This window comes from Cetorhinus maximus, chromosome X, assembly GCF_964194155.1.
Source record: "Cetorhinus maximus chromosome X, sCetMax3.hap1.1, whole genome shotgun sequence".
In the NCBI taxonomy this organism is placed as follows: Eukaryota; Metazoa; Chordata; class Chondrichthyes; order Lamniformes; family Cetorhinidae; genus Cetorhinus; species Cetorhinus maximus.
In genome coordinates this window covers 4,237,112-4,257,135 of record NC_135917.1, presented here as the reverse complement: position 1 = coordinate 4,257,135, position 20,024 = coordinate 4,237,112, and the positions used below count along the sequence as shown (strand labels likewise).

At 42.8% G+C, this 20,024-nt stretch overlaps 2 protein-coding genes across 8 annotated transcripts in view; both read right to left on the bottom strand.

Moving 5' to 3' along the window:
* Window positions 1–17,867, bottom strand: part of ikzf4 (IKAROS family zinc finger 4) — a 160,434-nt gene extending 142,567 nt beyond the window's left edge. For 2 of the 7 annotated variants that reach the window (XM_078534572.1, XM_078534574.1), the window contains exon 1: window positions 17,661–17,813. The gene's annotated coding sequence lies outside the window, so the exon portion shown is untranslated. Of the gene's footprint in view, window positions 1–17,660 lie in introns of all 7 variants that reach the window. The other 5 variants (XM_078534575.1, XM_078534576.1, XM_078534577.1 and 2 more) reach the window with 4 other exon arrangements.
* Window positions 1–20,024, bottom strand: part of cdk2 (cyclin dependent kinase 2) — a 434,240-nt gene that overhangs the window by 239,504 nt on the left and 174,712 nt on the right. The window lies entirely within an intron of this gene.

The window sequence follows — 20,024 nt, the reverse complement described above, 5'->3', positions numbered from 1 at the left end:
TAACAAAAGATTTCAAGCACATACATAAGAATATAATTACTTAAGACAAAGCGACTCCTAAAATTCCTCATTAACCCAACACCCAGTTACACCCCTTTTAAGGCAACAGTCCAAAATAGATTTTAGATTTAAAACAGAACCAGCAAGTTAACATAATACCCACTTGACAGTGGGTCCAAATTCCAAATGGCTTTTCCCCCTACAGCAGACTTATACACACATGGCTGGAGGCTTCATTAAGGCTATTTCACACATCCCCTGTTAGATCTTACATGGCCCTCTCCCACATTGCCTTTCATTCTCCTTTATATATGTTTCTCTCTTTTTAATATGTAAATTCTATTGTTCTATATGCCTTTGAAATGGTTTCTTTCTCATAATATAAAAATTTTCATGTTGCCAGTAACCTTTGGGAAAAATAAACAAACTCCTTAGCCTTGCTTATCTGGCTAGTTGTAAACAGACTAAAATCCCTTTGAAATCTAAATCCCTTCATTTACCTAAAAATGCAAATTCCGTTCATGCCTTCCATGCTAAGCCAGCACCCATGTTTACTCATTAGCATATCAAGCACCTAGCTTTTTGATGATTCCAAGCTTGCAGTCTACTTGACTCCAAATGTAATTAAATCACACAGATAGGTCCAGCTGTACTTACCCCCATAAACCTACTTCACAATAAACCAGAAGAATATGAAAATTATTATACTTCTGTCACAGCTCGACCTCACCAACCTGCCTGCTACAGATGCATCTATCCATGACAGTATCAGTAGGAGTAATCAGTAGGAGTAACCGCTGCACAGTCGTTGTGGAGACGAAGTCCCATCTTCACATTGAGGATACCCTCCATCATGTTGCATGGCGATTACCACCATGCTAAATGGGATAGATTTGAGCAGACCTAGCAACTCAAGACTGAGCATCCTTGAGGCGCTGTGGGCCATCAGCAGCAGAACTGTACTGAACCACAATCTGTAACCATACAGCCTGGCATATCCCCGACTCTACCATCGCCACCTAGCCAGGGGATCAACCCTGGTTCAATGAAGAGTGCAGGAGGGGATGCCAGGAGCAGCACCAGACATAACTAAAAATGAGGTGCCAACTTGGTGAAGCTACAACACAGGACTACTTGCATGCTAAACAGCATAAGCAATAGGTGATAGACAGAACTAAGTGATCCCACAACCAACGGATCAGATCTAAGCTCTGCAGTCCTGCCACATCCAGTCATGAGTGGTGGACAATTAAACAACTCACTGGAAGAGGAGGCTCCACAAATATCCCCATACTCAATGATTTGGGAGGGGCGGGGGGGGGCAGCACATCAGTGCAAAATATAGGGCTGAACCATTTGCAACAATCTTCAGCCAGAAGTGCCAAGCGGATGATCCATCTCAGCCTCCTCCGGGGGCCCACAGCATCACAGGTGCCGTCTTTAGCCAATTCGATTCACTCCACTCAATATCAAGGAACGGCTGAAGATAACGGATACTGCTATGGGCCCTGACAATATTCTGGCAATACTACTGAAAACTTGTGCTCCAGAACTTGCCACATCCCTAGCCAAGGTGCTCTAGTACAGCTACTGGCATCTACCCGGCAATGTGGAAAATTGCCCAGGTGTAAAGAAAATATCATTTTTTCCATTATTATTGAGACATTGTGAAGCAGGCTTGTGGGGGCTGTGTGTGAGTGGGCGACTAATTTAGTTAGACTGAAGACAGTCAGACTGCAAGGCTTACATCATCAAAAGGTTAGGTGTAAAGCAAGCATTTTTGAAGTGGAGATGAGTGAGTTAAGATGGGATACCAGTAGATACAGCATGAATTGGAATTTGCATTAGGAGAGAAATGAAGAGTGGTTTTTTTGCTATTGAATTTCAGAGAGAGAAAAAAGGAATTTTTACAACTGGCAAAGATCATAAATAAATAAAGCAAAGTTAAGTAGTTCATTTTTCCCCAAAAGTAGTGGTCATTAAGACAACATGAAAGATTGAGATTCTGGGAAAGGTAACTTTCAAAAGAAAGTTAAAAACAATGGGTTTAAAGGTGAGAGGCAGAGGCAGAAGCTTATGAAATGCCTTCCCTATAGCAACACTGGGTGCCTTGCAGTAATATTACTGGATGCTTATAAATTAATAATCCATAAGGACTGTTGCCTGGAAAAAGGTGTCTGTGAATCTAGCTAAGTAGATATCTTTTGGGAAATGTTATAACACTAAATTTAACTGTGTAACTGTAATCTTGTGTGTTTAAGTTTTCTTTTAATAAATATTTTAACTTATTTTAAAATCGCCAAACGTGGTCGTGGAATCTTTATTTCGGACTTCAGCACACATACCTTCTCATAATAAATACGAATTGCAAATCGTTATGATAGGTTGACCAAGTTTCCCTTTGGGATTTAGCCAGCCTGGCAATTACCATTCGTCATATCATAACACAGATATGTCCCGTACACAAAAAACAGGACAACTCCAAACCGGTCAATTACCACCCCACCAGTCTACTCTCGATCACCAGAAAAGTGATGGAAGGGGTCATCAGCGTTTTCAAGCGGCACTTGCCTAGCAATAACCTGCTCACTGACGCTCAGTTTAGGTTCTGCCAGGGCCACTCAGCTCCTGGCCTCATTACAGCCTGGGTTCAAACATGGCCAAAAGAGATGAACTCTAAAGGTGAGATGAGGTGACTGCCCTTGACATCAAAGCAGCATTTGACCAAGTGTGGCATCAAGGAGGCCTAGCAAAACTGGAGTCAATGGGAATCAAGGAGGAAACTGTCCACTGGTTGGAATCGTACCTAGCACAAAGGAAGATGGTGTGGCTGTTGGAGGTCAATCATCATCTCAGTTCCAGGACATCACTGTAGGAGTTCCTCAGGCTAGTTAGTGCCCCAGGCCCAACCATCTTCAGCTGCTTCACCAATAACCTTCCTTCCATCATAAGGTCAGAAGTGGGGATGTTCGCTGATGATGGCACAATGTTCAGCACCATTGGTGACTCTTCAGATACTGAAGCAGTGGATGTCCAAATGCAGCAAGACCTGGACAATATCCAGGCTTGGGCTGACAAGTGACAAGTAACATTCGCACCACACAAGTGTCACGCAATGTTCATCTCCAACAGGAGAGTGTCTAACTATCGCCCCTTGGCATTCAATGACATTGCCATCACTGAATCTCCCACTATCATCCTGGGGATTACTATTGATCAGAAACTGAACTGCACTAGCCAAACAAATACTATGGCTACAAGAGCAGGTCAGAGGCTAGGAATCCTGCAACGTATAACTCACCTCCTGACTCCCCAAAGCCTGTCCATCATCTACAAGGCACAAGTCAGGAGCATGATAGAATACTCTCCACTCGCTGGATGAGTACAGCTCCAACAACACAAGAAGCATGACACCACCCAGGACAAAGCAACCCGCTTGATTGGCACTCCCTCCACCACCGACGCACAGTGGCAGCAGTGTGTACCATCTACAAGATGCACCGCAGGAACTCACCATGGCTCCTTAGACAGCAGCTTCCAAATCTGCGACCACTACCATCTAGAAGGACAGGGCAGCAGGCACATGGGAACACCATCACCTGGAAGTTCCCCTCCAAATCATTCACCATCCTGACTTGGAAATATATCACCGTTCCTTCATTGTCACTGGGTCAAAATCTTGGAACTCCCTCCCCAGCACCACTGTAGGTGTACCTACACCACATGGACTGCAGCAGCTCAAGAAGGCAGTTCACCACCACCTTCAAGGGCAATTAGGGATGAGTAATAAATGCTGACCTAGTCAGCGATGCCCACATCCTGTGAATGAATTAAAAATACAGCAAGTGTTGAGGATCTGAAATGTAGTCCCCAAGTGTGGTGGAGGTAGTTTCAAAAGACAATTAGATATTTAGCTGAAGAGAAAAAAATTGCAGGGCTACGAGGAAACGCAGGAGGAGTGGGACAAGATGAGTTGCTCTTTCAGAGAGTTGGCACAGGCACGGTGGGCTGAATGGCCTCATTCTGTGCTGTAACCAATTCTATGATATAGAAACTCCTATGGCCATATTTATAATGGAAACTGCCTATGTAAACTTACAACATCGTAATTACGCCTCGCCATGGAGGTGCTGCAGCGCACCAACGACACGAGGGTAAGCTACAGATTGCTTGGTTCTTCTTTCGGCTTTTCCCATGTTACATAGAGTCGCCACAATGCTAGTTGATCAGCCTTCATACTAACAATCATATTTTTGATTTAGTGGGTGGCTTTACAGCTGGATGCCCTTCCTGCCACTAGTGCTCCCCATTTCTCTGGGCTGGGGATCGGCACCAATACATGCAAATATACCTGCACCAGTGGCTGGGTTCTTCTGTAACCAAGTCCTGGAGTGGGACTCAAACCCGGGACCATATGGCTCAGAGGCAGCAATTTGATGACCTTTTGCCACAGTGCGCAAACTATACCATTCAGGCTCCCTAGGGTGTAATTACAGTGTGACAAGCTTATCAAGATGTGGACATATTCTGAAGAGTCCCTTCTTGTCTAAATCATTCAACTCGAAACGTTAACTCTTGGTTCTTGCTCCACAGATGCTGCCAGACCAGCTGGGTTTTTCTCAGCACTTTCAGCTTTTATTTCAGATTTCTAGCATCCGCAGTGTTTTACTTTGATTAAATTTTACCTCAGTCTAATTTAATTTTATATTAAGTCTCACGAGTGCATGTCTAACTCACCTTTCAGTATTCGTGAAAACCTTGAACATATCCACTGTGGACCTTATCTCTTTGCTGTACACTTGCTCCACCCATGAATTCAACTTATCGACCAATCCAAAAAAAAAGAGCACAGACAGAAACTCTCTCATAAGATATGGAAATATGAACAGAATGTATCACTTTAATATGGAGAATGAATTTCATCTGTTACCCAGGTCAAATTAGCCCCGCCCCCCACCCCCCAACATGCCCACTCTAACCCTACCGCACACGAAGAATACATATGGTCTCAACTTCTAATCCACCGTGCTAGATTGATTTATACATTAAAAATCTAAATCAGAATGACCAGGCAACAGAGACTCGTAGAAACACATGAAACATAATTCATTAGCACTAAGTTTGAGCTCCATGCAACATGAACACCTTACATTACCAATGCAATACAGGTACAAAAACATAGACTATGCAGCTTCAGTGTTTTATCAGCAATTATATAATATACATATTGTCCTGGCGTAACCCTAGACTTAGTCTGTGAAATGCTGTGCCTTGTCACTTGGCAACAGAGATATCAATGTGGCAAATGGTCATCAATTTGCTGCTCCTGCAGTATCCAGAGCTAGCTGGCTGCATGCGAATGTAAACTGGTAATCAGCCCTTTGACTAAATCAAGTTGAAACAATCATAACCATATCTGGAAAAAATCCTTCCTTTCACTGCTGCCAACTTTGATCACCAATCACTCTCACCCCAACATTTGGAAAAACACTCGACTGCAAGGGGTACAAAGATCATTATGCAGCCAAAATACTTGCAAAGAAGCAAAACATTCAGGAACACGAAAATATTATAAACTAATATCTCCAATATGTCAGAGAAATTTTCAGCCTTGTTACGAAAGACCGTACATCACATCAATACAAGAAACAGTTACATAGGGATATAATCCAGCACTCCCAAAGTAGCCATCTTGTAAGATCCTTGTCACAGTCATATAATGCTGCAGTGAGCACTTACTTACTCAGGAGGGAATTCCAGAGTGAGGCCTAAACAGCCAAAGGCAGAGGTGGAGGTAGAACTGGGTGCTTGCAATGAAGATGATAACAGGTAAGAAACTCGGTTCTGAGTTGAACAGGATGAAGTTACAACCAATGACAGTAGTGAGGAGTTAAATTGTTGGCTAGGGTAGAGAGGTTGTGTTGGGCGCTGACAATGAATTCTTTGATATTCCCAATAGTTAACTGGAGGAAATTGGGGGGCATCCAAGACTGAATATCAGATAAGCAAGAGGAGCGGTTGAAAGGGATGGTTGAGTGGTAAGAATTGGGTGATTTCAGTGTATTTGTGGAAGCTGTCTGCATGTCTTCAGATAGTGTTGGTAAGGGGACTGCACATAGATGAGGAAGAGGAGAGGGCTAAGGACTCCAAAAGGTGGAAATAGGAATCATTGCTGGAGATGGTCTGGCTACATTTTTGATAGGCAAGAGTGGAAACCAGCAAGAACAATCCCACTCAATTTATCTCACAGGGGAGATGGTGGCATAGTGATAATGTCACTGGACTAATAATCCAGAGGACCAGGCTAATAAGCTGGGGACCATGGTTAAAACCCTACCACAGCAGCTGGTGGAATTTAAATTCAAATATTTTTTTTTTAAATCTGGAATTGAAAGCTAGTCTCAGTATGGCAACCATGACAACTATCAATGATAGTCATAAAAATCCACCTGACTCACTAATGTCCTTTCGGGAAGGGAATCTTCCATCCTTACCTGGTCTATCCTACATGTGACTCCAGGCCCACAGCAATGTGGTTGACCCTTAACTGTTCTCAAGAGATAAGCAAATGTTGGCCTTGTCAGCAACGTCCACATCCCAGAACACAAAACAAATGATTTGCATAACTGCAGAGGGGGTTTGGAAGAGTATGAGATGATCGACCCTGTCAAAGGCTGAGAGAAGTCAAAGATTACAATGAGGGAAAGTTAGAGGATGCTATTTGACTACAACTGTTCCATTGCCATGGTAGAGCAAAACTTGATGGGAGAAATTCAAGCATGAATCTGTGGGGAAGGTGGGCAAAGATTTTGGAAGCAACATGCCCAGGGTTTTCGGAAAGGGAGGCTCGTCTTGGGCTGCAACCTTAACATCCAATTCGATTCAGAACTGAGTTTCTGATGTTATTTTCCCCATCACAGAGACCTTTCACCTTCAACTCTGCCTTCAGCTGTTTAGGCCCCACTCTCTGAAGACCCTCCATAGACCCCTCTGCAGCTCCCTCCCCTCCTCTGATATTCCTTAAAACTCACATCTTCCCTCTCCCCAATTTTGTCATCTTTGGCTCAGTGTCCATTTTTATTCATTCATGGGATAGGAGCATCGCTGGCTAGGCAGCATTTATTGCCCATCCCTAAATGCCCTTGAGAAGGTGGTGGTGAGCTACCCACTTGAACCACTGCAGTCTATGTGGTGTAGGACACCCACAATGCTGTTAGGGAAGGAGTTCCAGGATTTTTGATCCAGCGACAGTGAATGAACGTTGATATTTGTAGGGATGGTGTGTGACTTGGAGGGGAAATTCCAGGTGGGGGTGTTCCGATGTATCTGCTGCCTCCGTCCTTCTAGATGGTCAGTGGTGGAGGGAGTGAATGTTTGTGGATAAGGTGCCAATCAAGCAGGTTGCTGTGTCTTGGATGGTGTTAAGCTTAAGTGTTGAAGCTTCACTCATCCAGGTAAGTGGAGAGTATTCCACCACACTCCTGACTTGTGTGTCTTGCAGATGGTGGACAGGCTTTGGGGAGTCAGGAGGGGAGTTACTCGCCACGGGATTCCTAGCCTCTGACCTGCCCTTGTAGCCACAGAATTTATACGGCTAGTCCAGTTCAGTTCCTGGTCAATGGTAACCTCCCATGATGTTGATAGTGGGGGATTCCGTGATGGTAATGCCATTGGATGTCAAGGGGAAATGGTCAGATTCTCTCTTGTTGGAGATGGTCATTGCCTGGCACTTGTGTGGCACGAATGTTACTTGCCACTTGTCAGCCCAAGTTTGGATATTGTCCAGGTCTTGCTGCATTTGGACATTGACTAATTCAGTATCTGAGGAGGCATGAATGGTGTTGAACATTATGCAATCATCAGCTAATATCCCCACTTCTGACCTTATGATGGAGCATTGATGAAGCAGCTTGAGCTTAGGACACATTGCGTCATTTTTCTACATTAAAAGCACTATATAAATGCGAGTTGTGTTCTTAAAAAACCTGTTAAACTTTAAAATTCACTACGTTCCTTGCTCCCTCACTTAGGCATGCAGATGGCACTGATCTATTTGCTGGGAAAGACAGGCATGCATAGGGCAGGACTGCAAACTGCGTTCCAATAGATCCATCTATGTAATGAAACTCCACTGTACTACAGATGAATCCACTTAAGTACGTAGCCAATTTGCAGAGAAGTGTTATGTTTAGATCAGGAATTCCAGATAAAATTAAGATAATAGCTTGCAAGTCTGTGCACTACAGTCCATTTAATCATTCACAATTCAAACAAAAATACCACAAAAACTGACAGGCTTTTAAAATGTTTCTGGGGAAAATAGTGACACTGAGCTTCCAGAATCAGAAAACTGGGTTTTTGGAGGGGCGGGGGGTGCAGGGAAAGAAACATTTTATGCATGGATCAGGAGTTTTATACAATGGGAAAGAATGGGAAGTGCTTTGGGCCATTGGAATTCTATACAATGAGAGTGCAAGGCAAGTACTTTGTTCTATTGGAATTGCATGCTTTGATCAAGTTTCACTGAAGTCAACTGTATGCCATTAGCACAATAAAAACTGGTACAAAATAAACCCATTACGATGAGAATTTTGAGCAAACTTCATGGTTGCTGTTGCCAAGTATCACAGCAGTCTACCAAAAGCACTATAATCGTTTTGATAACATTTTGAATAGAGGACACAAAGGAACCATGAGAAAGTGGTAGAAATATGGTAAATGCTGGAAACACTTGAGAGAGTTGTGGCTGTAATCTTCTCCCTTTTTAGGCAGTTTCTCAGGATGGAGGGTGAACAGCTTCCACTCCAGTTTGATGGGTTCTGAGATGGCTGATAAGTCCAATGCGCAATCTGTCACATAGAGAGCAGGTTGTGCTTGAAAAGGTTGGGTGGATGAATTGTTTGGACATTTGTGCGTTCTCTCCGATGCCTCAATTTCATCTCTGCGTGTTGCTGAAGTTTCTCAATGTGCTAGATTGCCTTCCCAAACAAACCTTCTCCATTTTGATCAGTCACAGGCCAGGGACTCCCATGCGTTGGCAGGGATGCTTGATCTCTTCAGGGATGCTTTGAGGACATCGCTGAAGAGTTTCCACTGTCCCCCTGGGAGTCTCCTGCTGAAACCAAATTCTGAGTAGAGCAGATGCTTCAGGGGGACTTGTGTCAGGCATACGAATTACATCTTCCAGCCAGCAGAGCTGTTTGAGTGATTAGCACCTCAATGCTGAGCATGGCAGCTTGGGAGAGGACACTGCTGTTGGGCTGCCTTTCTTGCCACCATATTTGGAGGATCTTGCGAACACACCACTGGTAGTAGTTCTCCAGTGGCTTGAGGTGCCTGCTTGTAGGCTGTCCAAGTCTCCAAAGTACATGGGACCACTGCTGCCTGGTAAGCCATGACCTTAGTCTTGGGTTTGAGATCCTGTTCCTCATATACTCTTCGCCTCAGTCGGCCAAAGGTTGAGCTGATACATTAGAGGCGATGATGAATTTAGTTGTCGATGCCAGCCGTCATCGAGGATGCTCCCAAGATATGGAAAATGGTTCACATTTTCCAGCATCTCACTACTGATCTTTATTGATTTGGGGGGTGGGGGGTGTCTGTGTTGTGCTGTGGGAACTGGTTGGAAGAGGACCTTAGTTTTCCAGGTGTTGGAATGGCCCATTTTCTCTCAAGTTTCAGAGCAGTCGTTGACAATGACTTGGAGCTTAGTTTCTGAGTAAGTATGCACACAAAGTGTCATCTGTTTACTCAAGCTCAATGATTGAGGTTGGAGTGACTTGGTTTTGGATTTAAGGCAGCTTAAGTTGAATAGTTTCCCATCTGTTCTATAAATTATCTCCACGACTGTGGGCAGTGTGCTGGGGGTGAAGTGCAATATTGCAGTGAGGAAATGGAGAAGAGGGTTGGTGCGATGGCACAGCCTTGTTTGACCCCAGTTTTCATTGAGATAGGGTTTAGGGTGGTGAGGATCACAGCTTGCATGTCATCGTTGAGGAGGCAGAGGATGGTGACAAATGTCTGAGGGCAGCCAAATCCGAGGATAGTCCATAAGCCTTCGCAGGTGACTCAAAACCTTTTGGTGAGCCAATGCTATTCTTTGCATTTTCTTGAATTTGCTGCGCAGTGAAGATTATGTCTGCGGTGCCTCTTCATGAGCAAAAATTGCACTGCAACTTTGGAAGATGCCCTATGGCCACTGGAAGGAGGCAATTGGACTTGCTGCCCTTAATCATGATCACAGCGTCCATGAGGTCACCCAGCATGCATCCTCTTCCCGGATGAAGGATAAGTGGTTGTGCTGCCGTGTTTCAGAATTTCAGCAGTGATTCAATCTGCTCCAAAGGCTTTGCTGTTTGATGTGGCTGTTAGGTGTGTTTTCGTTAATATGTGATTAAACACAACAAGGGAGACAGACAGCAATGAAGGTGACAAGGGGGTAAAAAAGTAACAAATTTAGGCCAAAGAAGAGCAGAATTTCAAGGTGGGCATTCCAGGAGTAGAAGTGGCAGTAAAGTAAATTTAAAAATGCTGGAAATCTGAAAAAACTGATATTGTACGTAATGTTTTTAGTTAATGCCTTTCAAAAAAAAATTCTAATATACTGCAGATCAAGATATAAGGTAATTGATAGGTTTAAAAAATATCACCAATTTTAATACAAGCATAGAATTAGGAGCAGCAGGCCATTCGGCCCCTCAAGCCTGCTCTGCCATTCAATAAGGTCATGGCTGATCTGATTGTGGCCTCAATGCCATTATCCTACATACCCCTGATACCCTTTGATTCCCTTGTTAGTCAAGAATCTATCTACCTCTGCCTTAAAAACATTCAATGACTCTGCCTCTACCACCCTCTGGGGAAGGGAGTTCCACAGACTCACGACCCTCATTCTCATCTCCCTCTTAAATGAGAAGCCCCTTTTTTTAAACTGCGTCCCCTAGTTCTGGTCTCTCCCACAAGGAGAAAAACATACTTTCAGCATCCACTCTGTCAAGCCCCCTCAGAATCTTATTTGTTTCAATAAGATCATCTCTTATTCTTCTAAATTCCAATGGATACAGGCCCAACCTTCCCTCACACGATAACCCTTTCTTCTCTGAACTGATTTTAATGCAATTATATCCTTTCCTAAATAAGGAGACCAAAACTGTACACAGCATTCCAGATGTGGTCTCACCAATACCCTGTACAATTGTAGCAAAATATCTCTTTTTATATTCCATTCCACTTGCAATAAACGACAACACTCCATTTGCCTTCCTAATTACTTGCAGTACCTGTTTACTAACTTTTTGTGATTCATGTACCAGGACATCCAGATCCCTCTGTACTGCAGTGTTCTGCAGTATCTCTCCATAAATAACATGCTGCTTTTCTATTCTTCCTGCCAAAAGTGGACAAGTTAACACTTTCCCCACATTATACTTCATCTGCCACATTTTTGCACACTCACTTAACATATTTATATCCTTTTGCAGACTCCTTATGACCTCTTCACAAGTTACTTTCCCATCTATCTTTGTGTATGGTTTAGCAACCATACATTCAGTCCCTTCATCCAAATCATTGATGTAGATTGGAAATAGATGAGGCCCCAGCACTGATCCGTGGCATTCTACTCATTACACCTTACTAACCCGAAAATGACTCATTTAGGCACACACTCTTTTTCCTGTTAGCTAACCAATCCTCTATTCATGATAATATGTCATCCCCTACACCATGAGCTCTGACTTTGTGCAGTAGTCTTTGATGTAGCACCTTGTCAAATCTGAAAATCCAAGTACACCACATCCACAGGTTCCCCTTTACCCACATTGCTGGTTATTTCCTCAAAGAACTCTAGTAAATTAGTCAAACACGATTTCCCTTTCACAAAACCATACTGACTCTGCCTGATTGCATTAAGGTTTTCCAAGTGCCCTGCTATAACTTCTTTAATAATAGATTCCCACATCCCCATTACAGATGTTAAGCTAACTGGTCTGTAGTTTCCTGCTTTGCCTCCCACCTTTATTGAATAGAGGAATTACATTTGCTATTTTTCAATCTGAGACGACCCTTCCAGAATCTAGGGAATTTTGAAAAATTAAAATAAATGCAATAAATTTCAAATGATATTCATGGTCAATAATAAATTCTCCTTTCCAGTTGCATAAACTGTGTATTAAAAATTATACCTGGACACACTGTTTTTCCTGTTCTTAGGCAATTTTCATTATAAATATAGCCATATGTAAACTTACCACACTAATTACACCACATCACCAATGGAGATGCTGTAGTGTACCATCGACAGGAGGGTGCAACTTCAGCATGACAAGTTTGTCGAGATATGGACATAGAAAATTGTGCAAATATACGAAAAGAATAAAGTGTATAACTTTAAAATGGAGTGTGAATTTCATCTGCACAACCAGGTCAAATTAGCTCCCACCCCTCAACACACCCATTCTAACCCTACTGCACATGAAGAATACACGTGCTCTCAACTTCCAATCCACCAAGCTGCATTAATTTACAGATTAAAAACCCAAATCAGAATGACCAGGGCAACAGAAACTAGTAGAAAGACAAAAAGAAAAGTAATTCATTAGCAGAAAGTTTGAGCTCTGTGCAACACGAGCACCTCACATTACCAATCCAATACAGGCACATAAACATTGACTTTGCAGTTTTTAGAGAGTTTTATTGGCATTTATATAACATACACAGTCCTGCCGTAACCCTAGACTTAGTCTGTGAAATGGTGTACCTTGTCCCTTGGCAACAGCGGAGCTCCAACAACACAAGAAGCTCGACACCATACAGGACAATACAGCCCACTTGATTGGCACCCCATCCACTACAATAAATATTCACTCCCTTCACCACCGACACACAGTGACAGCAGTGTGCATCATCTACAGGATGCACTGCAGCAACTCCCCAAGCCTCTTTCGACAGCACCTTCCAAACCTGTGACCTCTACCACCTAGAAGAACAAGGGCAGCAGATGCATGGGAACAGCGTCACCTGCAAGTTCCCCATTAAGCCACAACCCATCCTGACTTGGAAATATATCGCTGTTCCTTCACTGTCACTGGATCAAAATCCTGGAACCCCCTACCTCACGGCACTGTGGGTGTGCTTACGCCACATGGACTGCAGCGGTTCAAGAGGTCGGCTCACCACCATCTTCAAGGGCAATTAGGGATGGGCAATAAATACTGGCCTAGCCAGCGACACCCACGTATGAAGGAAAAACAGGAATATCGTTGTGGCAAATTATCAAATTGCTGCTCCTACACACAATGCAGACCAGTACATAGAGCTAGCTGGCTGGATGTGAATGTAAACTGGGGCTTGCAGATGGTCGTGTTTCCATTTGTCAACTGTTGCCCTTCTAGATGGTAGGAGGAGGTTTGGAAGATTCTGTCAAAAGTAGGCTTGGAGTGTTGCTGCAGTGGATCTTGTAGATGGTACACACTGCTGCCAGTGTGCACCAGTGATGGAAGGAGTGAATGCGGTGGTGGTGGTGGTGGGTGAGCAGCCAATCGAGTGAGCTCTTTTGTCCTGGATGGTGTTGAGCTTGAGTGTTATTGGAGCTGCATTCATCCAGGCAAGTGGAGGGTATTCCTTCACACTGCTGGCTTGTGCCTTGTAGATAGTTGACAGACGTGGTGGGGTGGGAAAAAATCCCAGGATTGCCAGCCTCTGACTTACTATTGTAGCCACTTACATGGCTGCTCCAGTTCAGTTTCTGGTCAATGGTGACCCCCTGGGATGTGGATAATGGGGGATTCAGTGATGGTAATGCCACTGAATGTCAAGGGGAAATAGTTAAATCATCCCTTATTGGAGATGGTCATTGCCTGGCACTTGTGCAGCATGAATGTTACTTGCCGCTTGTCAGCAGCCCAAGCCAGGTCTTGCTACATATGGACATGGACTGTTTCAGTGTCCAAGGAGTTGCGAATGGTGCTGAGCAGTGTTCAATCATCAGCAAACATCCCCACACATCTGACCTTATGATGGAAGGAAGGTCATTGATGAAGCAGCTGAAGATGGTTAGGCCTAGGAGGCTACCCTAGGTAGTGATGTCCTGGAACTGAGATGATGGACATCCAACAACTACAACCATCTTCCTTTTGCTAGGTATGACACCAACTAGTGGAGAGTTTTCCCATTGACTCTAGTTTTGCTAGGACTCCTTGATGCCACATGTGGTCAAATGCTGCCTTGATGTCAAGGACAGTCACTCTCACCTCGGGAGTTCAGCTCTTTTGTCCATGTTTGGACCAAGGCTGTAATGAGGTCAGAAGCCGAGTGGCCCTGACGGAACTCAAACTGAGCCTCGGTGAAAAGATTGATGCTGGGCAAGTGCCGCTTGATAGCACTGTCGACAACATCTTCCATCACTTTGCTGATGATCAAGAGGTGGCTGATTGAGCGGTAACTGTCCTGCTTTTTGTGGACAGGGCTGTTATGGCACAGCCGATGGTAAATGCTGAGCTGCTCAAATCCCAAAGGGAAACTTGAAGCAACTGCCACAACTGTTTTGCAATTTGTATAAATTTCAAGATGCATGCCTTGAATTCAGTAGTAATAAGACCAAGTCCTATAGGTTTCTTACAAAACTAAATTAAACCTTTAATAGAAGAAATGATTTAAAGCACACACATAGATCTACAAATTATTACTATAATAACTTCTAAATCCCCGAGTTAATCTAACTTCCAGTTACACTTTCATTAAGGCAACAGTAAAACACACAGATTTTAAAAGACCCAGGCAAAGTGACACACAATACCCTGAACCAGTCAAATTCAAATTGAGTTTTCTTCACTTCAGTTCTTTGTGGACAGCAGCATGAGGCTTAGATGCTAGAGGGTTTCACACTTGTTAGATCTTAGAATGCCTGCCCTTACACACAACCTTCGCTCCTTTATACATATTTTCCCCTTTGAACGCAAAGTCTTATTGTTTCACTATGTCTTTGGACTTTGCCTCTCTGATAATAAAAATCTCCCATAGTTACCAATTTTACCAGTAATCTTTGGGAAAAAATAAACACAGTTTCTGAACTTCTCCTGGCTAGGTGAAACATTTCACACCCCCTTTTGAATTCAAGCTAGTCTGGTTTATTTACAAATGTTCCCTTTACACCTATGTCTACCCACTTAATATTTCAAACCTAGCTCATCTTCTAATACATCAAAGCCTTCAGACCAGCTGCCTTTAATTCAATTAACACAGAGACAGACCCCACTATTACTCTACTTTACAATAAATTCCAATAACATTATGAGCATTATTATATCTTCCTGACAAGGACATACCCAGACAATTTTCCACATTGTCAGGTAGAAGCCTGTGCTGTAGTTGTACTGGAACAACTTAGCTAGGGGCACAGCCAGTTCTGGAGCACAAGTCTTCAGTACTATTGCCAGGATCCACATCCTTTGCATCATGCAGTGCCTTCAGCCATTTAATAACACATGTTCGGAGTAGAGGTTCGAATGCAGCCAATATACTTTGTAAAGAAGCAAACTGTTTCAGAAACAAGATGAAAATATTATACCCCAAATCTCCAAAACATCAGTGAAATTTTCCAACATTGTTACAAGGGACTTTACAACACACCAATATAAGAAGTAGTTATATAGGGACATAACACAGCACTCCCAAAGTCACCATCTTGTAAGATTTTTGTAACAGTTAATACATGCTCACTGCAGCATTATATAAAGGTCATGTCACAACGCCCAGCCACTAATCATTGCTTCTATCCATGGAGCCGATCTAAGCTTTGCACTGCTCTTTTTCAAATTTCTGGCAGCTACAGTAAAGAACAAGACACCTAGCACCATTTTAATACCTTCCCTATGGTTGGGAGAAGAAATGCATTTATTGTGAACCCAACAGGGGATTTTTTTTCCAGCACGACAGCAACCTTGCTTTGTTCATCAATTTATAAATGATATATTTTTGATCTGAGTCAGGCAAAAGGAGGTGGCAGCTCTGAGGTTAAGGTACAGGCAAGGGAAAGTTATTTAACCGTTAGAAATCAATCAACTTGGGTCTTTTTTCACACCACCAAACAGTAAATTATATAGTGGCACTGGCAGAGTCTAGAAGCCCTATTACCTAGGCAACGCTTCATGATGTAGATGGGTGGGCCATTTATTTTTCAACTATATTTGAAGAACTCTCACACCTGCAACTCAAATGGTGTGCAGTATAAATGGCACAGAACTTTTAAAGACTTAGGGAAAGTAAATAATTTGCGATGGAGGCACATGCCTCACTCAGCACCTGATCTCACAGCTACCACAATTGACAGAATGTGCTCAATGGTCATTTTTGCTCCTTCTACTATTGCAAGCTACAATAATAGTATTTAACCAGATTGATATTCAAATAATATCAAAAATAAAGAGCTATTTAGTCATCAGGCAAGCATGGTCACATTTTAGGAAAATGAAGTCAGGATTGATTTAATAATTCTATTACTTCTGCTTAAATATCAGAAGACTATATTCCCATTGCTTCCCATTACTCTCACGGCATACAAATTCTGGTCAGCATATTTATCATATAATGCAGTTGCAGTATGCAAGCCACATCTTCACACAATGTATTCAGAACTATCCCGGACATATGGGGATTCATCTTTTACACTGGTGTGACCAGTATATCAGACTTGCAATCATACATGTTCGTTCACATTCTGCAGATAATACTGTCACTATTTAGGACGTGGATGTGCAATCTCCTAAATTGCATTCACCAGTCCAATTCTGATTCCATTCTACAATGGATTTTAAAATTGAATCGTCAACAGGCGAGGACTGTTGTCACACAAAAGGCCTCATTCCAGACACTTCAATAACGGTGGCGGCGGTAGGGTGGGAGGGAAATAAATACGTGAAGTATTAAATACCACAAATCGCTTCATCAAATGGATTTTATATCCAGTTTGAACAAATGACCGTGGAATAAACAGAGATCACACCAAATACTGCAGCTGGCTTTAACTTCTCTGAGGGGGGAATCCTCCTGACTAACAGCACACCTGCAACACTCACTAGCTACAGGACTCAGAACCATAATAGGACATCAGCAACCTCCTCGGGGGGATTTCGCCTGCTGCAATACAACACCTTTAATCCCACTGGAGCCGAAACCTCTCTTTCCACCAAATTGGATTCACATTCCCTTGATTATGAACCTATTGCAAACTCACACTTAACTGCGCCAACCGTCCCGCCCCTTGGATGATCGACAGGACGGTCGTCCAATCAGTGAGCGTAAATTCCCCTGAGGCGCCAATGATCACGAAGGACAGGCGGGACTTCCCGTAGCAGGTGCGGTTGACTGAGAAAAGGAGACAAACGTCTCGAAAAGCAGGCAATTTTAGCATTGCATTTCTCGTTTTATATTTTTTTTGCAGCGAAAAAACGTAAAACAAAGCAAACAAAGTTTGCTGAAATAGTCCCCGAAGCAGGTAGATTTGTAAAACGAACCCTCCCCCTCCTCCCTCATAAGATAATAGTGAATAAACGTTAGGCCGCGGGTTCGTTCGCTTGACAGCGCGATGCGCGCCGACATTTTATGTACCGTTGGGTTTAGGAATTAAACATTGGCTTCAAAACGGAATAAAACCCGGTTTTTACCTCAGAAATTAGCGTTTACAGGTACAGCAGCATTACCTCCGCTCGACTCCGAGCGATTGAATTCCAGTCAGCGAACAACTTCCGCCATAACTTCCGAGCAACAGGGAAGCGAGCGGAACGACAAAAAACCGATTCATAACACTGCCAAGGCGAGTAGACGAGCTCCGCCGCTTCGATTCCTACCGGGAATAAGGGCAGCGAGCAGATTGCTGATACAATGATAGTTATGGGCACCAACACCAGAGATTGGAAGCCTGAGGGAAATTGAATGTCGTTCAACTTGCAGTGAATTCTTTTTACCAAGACACAGAAAGATCCTTTTTTGTGTGCCTTTTTTTGCAACCATTCATTCCTATTAACTGAATTATTAAAGTCAACACGTAAAATATATCATTTACCATGTTTTAGAGGCTAGATTGCCAAGCCAGAAAATATGCAAAATTTTCAGATATGGCAAACAATGAAATTCGAGTTGGTGTATTATTGTAAAGAAAGACAGTGATTTGCACCATTAAAAAGTGGACAACAGGGAATTCATTTCATACAAAATTTACAATGTTTTTTGTTTTTGCTGTGTCCTTCATGTTTAGCCTTGAACTTTCATCAATAAGGAGTGAATGGGAAATAGAATACAATACGTACTTAGATTCAGTGACTGCCAAGTCAGGTACTGTCCCAGTCCAACAGGGTGTGGAGTTCCCTCTACATTGCAGTTCTTCCACTCTCAAAGAGACAGTACCCACTACTGGGGTAGTTCTGCAGACAAAAACAAAATACTGTGGATGCTGGAAATCTAAACTAAAAACAGAAAATACTGGAAATATTCAGATCAGACAGCATCTGCAAAGAGAAAAACAAAGTTAACGTTTCAGGTCAATATTTTCATCCAATTCTGATGAAAGGTCAGTGCCCTGAAATGTTAACTCTGTTTTCTCTCCGCAAATGCTGTCTGGCCTGCTGAATATTTCCAGCATTTTCTGTTTTTAGTTCTGTAGACATCTATTCTTCAACCCAAAATCACTAAATTATAGTCAATTTTTTGGTATATCAATAATGAAAACAAGATTGTGAGCATGGCACTTATAATTGAATCCTTAAAAAGACAGTGTCATCAAAAATGCCTCCTCTTTAGAAAAGCACAACTAATAAAACCCAAATCATAAAAAAAGACACAGGAAACTAAATAATTTAAATAATATTTCCTGTGTCATCCACACACTCCAGTCTCTCCCAGTCATGGAAGACATCAAGTGTACCAGAAGACACCACTTGCTCCTTCTCCAGGGTCACCCGGGTGCAGACAAAAGGAGGCAGGCAATTGGAGCAACCACCCTTACAGCTGGTCTAACTTTACCTAATCCTTTCAGACTTTTCTGCCATTCATCAGTTACCATAAGGATAGAAAGTTGTTTCAATTTTGCACTTTCATTGGTTATCTGAGATAGAAAACTTTTCAAATGCAATTTGTCCAGTTTTAGTTTCTAAATTGGGAAAATAATGCACCCACATATAATTCCTATTGTGCAACACTGATAGTAACCCTTTTGCCATCACAGAGGATCGTTTCCACCTTGCTCCTCCTTCTGCTAAATGACACATTCCCATAAAGTGCTGCTAAACCACAGCACTTTCATCACCACTGACAAGACCTTCACTCAGTGCTGTCAAATTCCATAACAATCCTTCCTGTCTGACCAAAGCACAGGACTGTCTCTGTGAGCCTTGTCCCTCCACCATTCTGGTAGACAACAAGTTCATCTCATCTGAAAAATGAGCACAGATAGAATGGTGTCAGCCATTGCTCAATTGCCTCTGAGTCAGAAGGCTGTGGGTTCAAATTCCACTCCAAAGACAGGAGCACATAATGCAGGCTGACACTTCAGTATGGTACTGAGCGAATGCAGCATTGTTGGAGGTGTTGCCTTTTGGATGTGATATTAAACCCCCAGGACCCCATCTGCCCTCTCAGGTTGAAGTAAATGAGCATACGGTACTATTTCAAAGAACAGAGGAATTTGCCCAACTGTCATCACTAATATTTCTCTCCCAACTAAGATCACTAAAACAGATTATCTGGTCATTATCACATTGTGGAACCTTGCTGTGCACAAATTGGCTGCTGCATTTCCTACTTTACAAAAGGGCTTAAATTGGATGGAAAGCACTTTGGAATGTCCTGAGGCCCTTCTTTGTTTATATTATACATTACATGACAGAACATTCAACTCACCATCAGCAATGGCACTGAAGCTTTGCTTGTACACATATTTCCTTTGTAATATCTCATTAGAGGTTTCCTAGCTGTCCTTTTTCTTAATTCGTTTTTGGGATTTGGGTGTTGCTGACAAGAACAGAACTTATTGC